Below are 10,944 nucleotides of genomic sequence, written 5' to 3' on the forward strand. Positions count from 1 at the left end.
AACACATGGATAATCACATGATTTTTCATGCGTAATTTGAAAACAAAGCACTTGAATATTTAAAATGTGTTTTCGTTTTAAGAGCAAAAACATCTCGTTTTTGTGTTTTGCATTACATGGGATAGTGACATGGTCCTACCATATTGCTCAGTTAGTCCCTGTGAAAATGGAAGTTCACTGAATTATTCTTGCCAGTCATCATCAACTGGATCAACATATGCACGATGCACCGCATCGCTCAGGGGCACCCAACCATAATCTTTGGTGAAATATGTGTTCCGGAGAGTCAAACTGTACAGTTCTAAGAATTTTGGTTCTACGTTCAGGAGTGCTCAACGACCAAATTTTTAAAAAAAGGTTTATTTTTCTCCCAAACAACAAACTGACATCTGTCAAGCGATACTGTCTTAATAATTAACTTTCCTGGGAAAAAAATAGCCGCTCCTCAGCGCCAGCAAGCTTAAGTCCATTGTATCGCTTTTGCCAGGAAGCAACTTTATTGAGGACCATAATCCCAGCCAGGAAAGAACTTCCGTCATTGCCTTTTGTCAGCTATTAGAGATGTAGAGGTCCTGCCAGCCTTCCCAGCAAAACGTTATTCTGGCACATCTTAATTGAGTACAAGAAGTAAAACCTGAGTTAAGCTTACTTTTTTAAATATTCTCTTTTCCAACAAATGTTTACTCGACGCATAAGCATAATGATTCGCATTTCAGGAAGTCTAAACAAGAGTATCATGAATTCACTTGACACTGAGTAAAGTATATTGTAAAACTATTACATTTTACACGGCTCTTTTATTGCATGGCTTTGTGCCATGATAACTGTAAGATGTTATAAACGTTTACCGTTTTCTCGTATTTAACAACATGGCGAACAATTTCATACAGTCAGCTCAATATGTAGAAGTCACAAATACATCCCAATAGCCAATCAATGAGGATGTTTTATAAGTTCTTAACAGAAGTCAACTCTATATCGACGATGTTCAATTTGCAAGATGTTAGCACAAGCCACAAACACATCAACCGATCTTTTTAAAGATCTACAGAAGTCACAAACACATCGACGTTGTTTTGCAAGATCTTAACAGAAGTCACAAACACATCACCGATGTTTTGCAAGTTCTAGCAAAGTGACAAACACATCACCGATGTTTTGCAAGGTTTATAAAAGTCACAAACACATCGACGTCGTTTCGCAAGCTCTTAACAGCAGTCACAAACACATTACCCGATGTTTTACAAGATCTACAGGAGTCAAAAACACATCACCCGATGTTTTGCAAGATCTTAACAGAAATCACAAACATATCACCGATGTTTTGCAAGTTCTAGCAAAGTGACAAACACATCACCGATGTTTTGCAAGATCTACAAAAGTCACAAACACATTACCGAGACAAACAGGGTGTTGACAGACCAAACACAATTCCCACTTCCCGTGATGTTGTTGTACATTTCGCTCTCACAAGTATGTCTTTTGAGGGCTTGTATATTTCCCTGAGTATAGCTTGATTCTCTATCCAAATAACATTTTGTCATTACATGACGTAAAACACAATAGAGCTGCGTCCTAAAGGGGTCCAATGAAATTAGAGGTTCTCTTTAGTTGCGTCCCGACTGATTAGACTGATTATTAGACACTGATGGGTGATATCGTGTGACGAAGGGCAGTGGCGTCTTTTGCGCCTTTTGTCTCTGGGATAGCCCCTCATATGCAAACGAGCCGCAAACTTCATGATCTCTTTTAGCATGCTCAATGGATTTGTCAAAATTCTTCCGTTTCAGTGTCCCAAGGGAGGACGCGTCGTCTATGCAACGTTTCCACTCTAGCGGTTTCTTATTGCTCTGGCTCAAAATTTCTGATACTGGCAAAAGCAACCGCCATTTGAGATAGTTTATTCCGTTACTGCGGTTTTCATAATTCTGCGGAATCTTACCTTCAAGCGCTAAGCGCCAAACTGCGTTTTGGCCTGCATCAATCAGATTTCCGAACATGGCCGGAAAGATCGACTCCGTCTCCGGAAAGTGAATTCGAGTTTTTGTTCCGTTCACAGCTCGAACACGATAATGATATGTTTTTAGAAATTATTCAGTAAAATGATTCGTACAGATTCCATCGTATGATTAGTGGGTTATGTCACGCATTAATTGATTTCGTCATCTGGGGTTGGCGTCGGAAGTTTGATTGATGGAAGCCAAAACGACCGTTGGCACTTGAAGTTGAATTCCGCAGAATTATGAAAATCGCAATAAATCGGAAGGAGTTTTCTTTCAGTATGAGCGTAATTTGTAAGCATTTCTGTTAAAAATGAAATTTCCGTTGTTGAGTCACTCCCAAAGAAACTGATACACGCACTAAAACCCATATTCAAACCGGCTTACCCTAAGATGTTATCATTTCTATTACAGCTTTTGCCATTTTGCAGTCCACTAGATTTTGTAAAGCCACAGGCTTACAGCGAAGTCCTCGAAAAGATTTTTAATTTTCTTAGAGGAATGGAAACAGTATTTTAGTCATGCAATCCACTTATGAAATTTCCGAAAAACACATTTGTCAGTCGCTTGACCAACACATAGTGAACGACGTAATTTGTCGTGGAATAATTTTATAACTCCGGAATCTTTGTCCGTTATTCACACTGATAGAATTCGTATACAAATTATGGTCTAGAAGCTAGGTATATCTAAAAACTCGATTGCTAAGTTGAAGAGAGATGTAGGAAAACTAACTGAGATGATTTCGTCCCGATTGAATGCAAGTAAGATATCAGAAGCACCAGGATAAACTATGGCGTTAAAAAATAAGCTCACAGAAAGATTATAAAAACTGAGAAGTGAATTGGTGCTTACCTTTTTCGCAGGCTTACGTAAAGGTTTCTGATCTGTTGAGTAGCCGATTACTCGATTAGGACAAAAAAACAAAAGAAAGCATAACTTCCTGGGCGGACAGCAGCTGCTGAACACTTTGCTGGACGTGATCACGTCCCTCGTGGTTTGCCGTTCTCAACGGTGACACAAATGTCACGCTGGGTACATGAACTTTCGTTCACATCGGAAGTGCGTATTCTTGGTTTTCACGTGACGTCATCAAAACTAAAAAATAAGGAATTATCAATCCTTTTGAGATTTTACTTTAGTTAGTTATTAGAACAGCTGAAGACTTGTCTTTTTACAAATTTTCAGTTTGATAGGGTTTTTCGTCTCTTGGTAAAGCAAGGTTGAATTTCTAATCTTTTGCGTGACACGCTATTAAAATTACGGTCGAATGCTATCTGCTATCACGTAGGTTAAAAAGATGAATTATCCGCTGAGATTTTGCAATCTGAACAGTCCTTGTATGAGAATAAGTACTCATATAGATGTTTATGAGCCCTCAGAAGACGACTACTGGCTTTTTATAGCAAAACTCGATGACATATGTTTTTGTTAGCTTCCGGCCGCCATATTTGTGTCCCTGAAAGGGACACAAACATGGCGTCTCCATACAAATCCTCATTAATTTGAGTAAACAATTCTTCGAATATCTCCCGCACGAAAAATCGCACAGACCTGAACCTTTGCGAGACTATTTGAATATTCATCTTCCTCAGTTTATCTCTTTGATTTTTGACTTTATTTGTTGAATGGCTTTCATGACGGTGTGACAGTGAAAACCGGCAATTATTACGTTTTGCAAACGTTTTACCAGCCATGAGCCATGTAGGGGGGGTGCTGGATCATTTTCTAGCCAAGAACTAATAGATTCACACACAAGACCGCCAGCAAGAATTAATTCGTAAATATATTCCCAGGAAATTATTTGTATAGAGACTAAACTTCCCAGCCAGCATTAGACTGCGCGCGGAGCGGCTATTTGGTACATCGGCTCCACTGAGCACCCCTGTACGTTGCCAAACAGCTACAGTATAGATGTGTTTACTAAAACATCAAACCGATCACCTAGCAGTTTTGGATGAACAAATCATTGAAATGGTTTGCTGGGAAGTTCTTGGAAGGTAACGTTCACGCAGCCATCAATTTCTGAAATGAAGAGGTCATTCCCTAAAATTTTCGGATACTTCAATTCTCAGCTAAGATACCCGAACAGATCAAATTCTTCTAGGTGATAACATCTCTTTAGACAGTTCTTATACATTACAAGGAGCCTAGAAATGGCTCTCAAAGGCTTTTGGCTAATTTGCTCACTGGGTGCCCTTGATCGCTGAGCACGATAATGTGAGCAGTACCCTGGGTGACCCTCATCTGGACTTGCAGAGTAAAACCTATAAGTGCATTTTCACGCTTCAGGTGCATCCTTGTGTCTAGTTTTGCACCCGCAGCACTCTATAGTTTTCACATTCACGATCTATAATAAAAGAGGCTTTGATACTGATAGTGGTTGGTCAGGGCTTCGTATTGGCAACAGGGGCATCCAACGAGTAATTTCGGTAAAGATCTGTTTGGGTTTTATCGCCCCTAGAACCAAGTCTTATTGATTTATGCTAGTACCCAATCCTCTCCTGATACTGCCAGTGGCTGGCGCACTGGAGATCATCCCAAGCAATAGTTTAAACCTACTGAATTTTGCTGCGCAGGACATCCATAATTTTTCACAAGACCATTGAATAAACATAACCTTAAGTGTAAGGAAATGACGAACAACTTCATGCACAATGACAACTTTACACTTAATCCAATTGTCCTCAGTAACTTGTTGTTGTTGTTGTTGTTGTTGTTGTTGTTGTTGTGTTTCATTGGCCCTGAAAAGCCCCTATGGGGAGCGGTCAATTAAGTATGTATTGTATTGTATCAAAGATGCAATTGAATGTGTGTCCGCTTACAAATTACTTGGTGTATACTTGAGTTCTGATCCCAAATGGAAATGGAAATATCCCGTAGACTACATAACGAGGAAAGCAATCCAAAAAGTGTTTTCAATCAGAATTCTGAAGAAGGGTGGTGCCACACAGAGTCAGCTGGTAAGAATGATACACAACAACAATCCGGGCGATTGTGGAGTACGAAGTACCTGCTTGGAAACGTACCTGAGGCACTCTCTAACAGGATCGAAAAAGTATGAATAAGTAACCGACTGACGTAGCCACAGAGTCAATAACTAAACTGAGAAAGCCAATTAGATTCCCGTATTGCTGGTGCAATATGTAAATCTCAGTTACTAAGTATTGGACCGTGCACTGTCCCTAATGATGCTCAACCGGTCCAACATCAAAGAAAATAAATTCATTCAGTCATAAGAGGTGACGGGGCCCCAGCATGACTCAGAAAAATTCTTTTAGTTCACTTTTAGTTCACGCAAATACGGTGGCCCACAACTGCCACATCAAAACCAAATGCTCTCAGCAAATTCAAATCACTCACAACATTTTCAAATGCAAAGGGATGAATAACAAAGGCACAGAGATGGACAAACCCGTTTTTACCTGCGTGCAGTATGTCAGCATATGCATACTAAGGCCCAGTTCAGACGTCGTGCTTCTGCCGTGCCGATCTTAATTGCCAGTTGGTTCGACTGTAGCACGGTAGGGAAACAACTCTGATTCAGACGCCGTGCCAAAGTCGAACCAAATTCAGGCTTTACTGATGCCTCGTAACAATTCTTCTCCTAACTCCCCGTGGGAACTCAATCTCGCCAAATACATTAACATAATTTATGAATTTTGTTTGGCGCGACACAAGCACGACGTTTGAATCAATGCCGTGCCAAAGTCGTGTAGCACGGCAGAGCTTGTCGAACTTAATTGCTTGCCGAACTTAATTCAAAAGTTTGATTCAGACGCCGTGCTTCTGCCGTGCTTTTGTCGAACTTAATTCCTGAATTTAGTTCCACACGGCAGAAGTACGACGTCTGAACTGGGCCTAAGCGTCATACTGGCCTACCTTTGACTGTACTCAGGGATGATCGTCACGGCGGTGGTAAAAGATAAATCAGAATTTTGTAAGCAAAGTGAAACCAACGGGTCAAAGGTTGCCTCAGTTTAGTCTTCTTACTTCACTTAACGCTTTTTTAAAAAATGTTCAAATCCAATCCCGTATTGCTGCTGCAATATGTACGTCACCCAATTGATATTCATATGCCAACCAAAACCTAATTGGCAGTTGGAACAATGACCTCTTTTGTTCCGTGGTTGGCAAATTTGAATAAAAAAAAAACGTGACGTCAATGTTTGTAAACAAGAAATATCGCTATTGGACCGTGCACTGTCCCTAATGATGCTCAACCGGTCCAACATCAACGAAAATGAACTTCACTCAGTCATAAGTGGTGACGGGCCCCAGCATCACTCTCAGAAAAATTGTTTTAGTTCACTACACTGTACCTGAAATGCTTTCAGCTTTGAATTCGTGAACCAACAGATCATTTAAAAAGTAATTTATTTCAGTCAAGTAATTTATCATGTGCTGATTTTAAAAACTTATTAGAGGACTTTTCTGCCGTTGCCAAAATAGATTTTAACAGCAACCTCGTGTTTCCTTATTTCTTCTGCCCATCTATAAATGGTGTACTGTTTTTAAAAGTGTAACCAGAAGTCGATAACATAACTGTACATATCAAAGCTCGCAGGGCCGCACATGTATGCAAGGCGGACTTTCTTCAAGTTAAGCCAGCGAAGCGAGCAAAGTTCCAATATTTATGTCATCGAAGTGTGTCCTTAGCCGCGGTTTACTGTTTTTAAACGGTCGTTGTTCTGTGTGAGTAGTATATGTTCGCGGTTTCTTAAGGAAAGAGAGAGGCACATGCGAGTGATTAACCCGCTGTTTGTTCAGGGGCACCCAACGTCAATTTTCGGAAAATATATGTGAGATCTAGAATTTTCGGAACATTTGTTGTAAAATTTCTTGCTTGCCTGCCTGTCCTAGGATTTTCGAACATCTAAAATTTGGTATAATAGCACATTTTAAATGGATTTTTACCCAAAAAGGTCGCCTATAAAATTCGTGAGCCTTTTTTCTTGCACAAAGTATCTAAAAGGTAAGTTTTGATCCCTATAATTTTCTGATTTCTAGACTTTCAGCTAGGAAATCCGAACAGATGAAAAATTTTTAGGGGATAAAAATATGCCTATATCTACCGTCTAAATACTAAAATACGTTTAACGAGATGCTTCCGTGAAGCATACACTGGGTTGCCTGTGGTACGTGTTACAGAAAATCAGAAGGCACTGAATTGTGTGGTATTGAAATACAGCATTCCAGTCTCCGAAGAATAACAAATAAAAGAGAAGCGAGAAACATTGGCTTCTGGGCTGACATGTTGATAATTTTCAAGTTCCCTCACAACTTCTTTTCACCACAAGTGTGCCCTCTGAGCATCTGAATGCTTTTAATACTAAAATTCACCGGAAGTTAAGCCCTTTCGGGCGGGGTTAGTTTTAGGATGGGAGACCAAAAACAGTAAACCCCTACTAAAACACAAGGATCTGACCGAAAATACTATTTACGCTAACAAATGCGAACTCAGCAAAGTACAGATTTTGTTAGCTTGCTTTATGCAAAACAAACATTGATGCAAAAGCAAATATCTATTGATACACAGTTTTAGAAAGAGCAGAAGGAAGTTTCCGGAACGGTCGATCGAGAGTAAAATATTTACGACATGAAAACAATATTAATTTTGAACCATGAATATAGAATATAAAAAGTTACGATCAGCGACAAACATTTTGGGAGATTTTTGCTACGTTCAAATAAATCGCAAAATCGAAAGTGACATGCCGGAATTCAGCGGGCGGCCGTGATTAAGTTACCGCGGCATGTTTACTCGCCAAACAGTGAAGTACCTGTGTCAAATGATGGCAAGATACCGGTTTTTGTAAGTTTCTTTTTCTGTCAAGTGTTATAAAGTTTGACACAGAAATGAGCGAAGTCAAAACAAAGATCACAATCGCCCAACTCTTGTTTATGCAAAGTCAAAATTTACTCTCCAAGACGCGTACGACGTTATTTATCACCAGGTAATTCCATCATTTTGGAAATAGCAGCTACTTTATGATTCATCTGCGTCACAATTTTTCACTGATTTTGGGGCTCATTTTGTTGAAACTCAAGCACGCTTCCAACAGGCCTGTGAACCCTTCCTGCTTACAGAGCAATACTAAAAACCTTCTCCCATATCACATTTCAACCTTAAGCTCGAAAATTCAATACACAACATGATATTATAATTCACAAAGGCAGAAAATACCACAGAATCCTTTTCCAGCGAAAAATTTATTGAAACAAACAACATATTTGCTAAAAGTATAATAAAAAGGTTGACACTGGCTAAAATATTGTGTTGGACGTTTCGGCAACTGCTGTTGCCTTCCTCAGCAGGGATGAAAAATGCAAAAATCTAACGGCGTCCCGATGGTACACGATGCGTATAAATATAAAATCGCACTTCAAAAGAATATTTTAAAAAATGAAATAGACAATAAAAACGAAGGTCTCCAGAGCACTCTAAAATATTTTTACAAATTCTTTATGTTATTGTAAACGTTTGGAAGTGCTATATGCTCGTTTATAGCGTTCGTATCTCGTAAGGAATGCCAAGCCTCCCAGAATAAGTAAATGCTTCCGACCAGCGCGGTATGGTTGTTTTGCCCTATGCCAAAGGATTCTCCGAGAAAATCGCGAGGGTTCTTCGAGGTTTCAACATTAAGGTCGCTCATAAACCTATTCGGACAATCTCAAATATACTTAAAAAACCAAAGGACAAAATCGAGAGGGAGGCCTCTAGAGGAATCGTATATAAGATCAAATGCAAAGATTGTGATTGTGTTTACATCGGTCAGACATCGCGCGCGCTAAAAACACGCGTCAAAGAGCACTCAAAGGCCATAGCAACATTAGATGAAAACTCTTTGTTGGCCAAACACCACATGCGCTACAATCACCAAATAGACTTGATGAACGTCGAAATTGTTGACAGATCATCGGCATGGCGACAAAGACTTATTCTGGAGGCTTGGCATTCCTTACGAGATACGAACGCTATAAACGAGCATATAGCACTTCCAAACGTTTACAATAACATAAAGAATTTGTAAAAATATTTTAGAGTGCTCTGGAGACCTTCGTTTTTATTGTCTATTTCATTTTTTAAAATATTCTTTTGAAGTGCGATTTTATATTTATACGCATCGTGTACCATCGGGACGCCGTTAGATTTTTGCATTTTTCATCCCTGCTGAGGAAGGCAACAGCAGTTGCCGAAACGTCCAACACAATATTTTAGCCAGTGTCAACCTTTTTATTATATTTTTAACATGCCTGGCTACACACCAAACATTTTTAACATATTTGCTCTTAGAGGCGAAAACCTCTTCCTATTTCATTGCGTGCGTGAAGACAAGAAACTCAATCGTGTCAAATTACCATGTACTTCAGGTAAATACAGCTCACTTTGATTTCTGCTCGACGGGCGATAGATTGTTGTCGAAGTCCATTACTCGTCGCTTTTACGATTCCAGGTATTTGTTTTCACCGCCCGCCTAGTTTATCCAACTGACTTTCCATTATTGAGCTCCATAAGGGTATATTTTGTTTAAGATCCACTAAAACGCCATTTGCGTTACACGACTTTCGACGCCATTGCAGGTTAACTTTATCATTCTACTGTGTCCACCAGAGAAGTCTACGTATTTCCACTACCCTCTCTATCCTAAGAAAATACGGGCAGAGGGCTCTATGCAGAAAGACACCACTTAGCAGGGGACTGACGGGCAAGACTTTTACCGACACGGAAAATAAAAAAAAAAAAAAATAATCTACCCATTTTCCGACTGGGATGCCTACGGCAACCCAGTAACAATGCTATATTTAGTGGTTTTAAACCATATTCTCGTTGGGTGCCCCTGTTTGTTCAATTGTCCTTTTCACGGTTAGTTTTTCTTATTTGCATTACAATGTAATCTAACGTGGATAGCCCGAAATTTCATCACATACATGCTAGATATATTGTAATGCAAATGAGAAAAACTAACCGGGAAAAGGGCTATTCATTGATTTGCGTACGAATTTTGTGTTTGCAGCATGCCGCTTTTACATTACCGCATTTCTTTTGCTGTGCACCACTGCATAAAGCAAATACGGTGGCCCACAGTTGTCCGTGACATCAAAACCAAGTGCTCACAGCAAATTCAAATGTTAAGGGATGAATAACAAAGGCACAGAGATGGACAAAACTCGTTTTTATCTGCGTACAGTATGTCAACATATGCATACTAAGCGTCATACTGGCCTGCCTTTGACTGTACTCAGGGATGATCGTCACGGTGGTGGTAAAAGATAAATCAGAATTTTGTAAGCAAAGTGAAACCAACGGGTCAAAGGTTACCTCAGTTTAGTCTTCTTACCTCACTTACGCTTTTTTCAAAAATGTCCAAATCCAATCCCGTATTGCTGGTGCAATATTAATATAATGCCGACCAAAACCTATTTGGCGGTTGGAACAATGACTTCTTTTGTTCCGTGGTTGGCAAATTTGAATAGGGAGCTTAAGCAAGGACAACGGCGACGGCAACGAGAACGTCATCTCAAAATATAAATTTCCGTTATTTCAATCGCCTCGTGACTATTTCAACGTTTTTAATATGACAAGGGTGTGGTAATTCCTCAAAGATGACACCAGTCGGAACGGCACTCCATTTTAGGAGAGAAAATGAAAATTTATCCTCAAGTGCTGACGTTCTTCATAAAACCAAAAACTTGGCTATTTCACGTTGTTGTTTTGCTGACGACGGCAAAGAAATGGACAAAAGTGAAAAACGCACGTGCAGGGCGTGCAAAGCTATTGTTTTTACCCACTAAATATGCAAATTCGTGACGTTCTCGCTGCCGTCGCCGTTGTCGTTGCTTAAGCTCCCTATTAGGGAGTTTAAGCAACGACAACAACGACGGCAACGAGAACGTCATCTCAAAATATAAATTCGCGTTATTGTAATCGCTTTGTTACTAT

At 39.7% G+C, this 10,944-nt stretch overlaps 1 protein-coding gene across 1 annotated transcript in view; it reads right to left on the bottom strand.

Annotated features, from left to right (window-relative positions):
- Window positions 1-6,067, bottom strand: part of LOC138060167 (uncharacterized) — a 19,750-nt gene extending 13,683 nt beyond the window's left edge. The window contains exons 1-2 of the mRNA XM_068905892.1: window positions 5,883-6,067; window positions 2,856-3,098 (exon numbers count right to left, since the gene is read on the bottom strand). The gene's annotated coding sequence lies outside the window, so the exon portion shown is untranslated. The remainder of the gene's footprint in view (window positions 1-2,855; window positions 3,099-5,882) is intronic.
- Window positions 6,068-10,944: the final 4,877 nt, after the last annotated feature.

The sequence above is a fragment of the Montipora capricornis genome, chromosome 8 (genome assembly GCF_036669925.1).
Source record: "Montipora capricornis isolate CH-2021 chromosome 8, ASM3666992v2, whole genome shotgun sequence".
Taxonomy (NCBI): Eukaryota; Metazoa; Cnidaria; class Anthozoa; order Scleractinia; family Acroporidae; genus Montipora; species Montipora capricornis.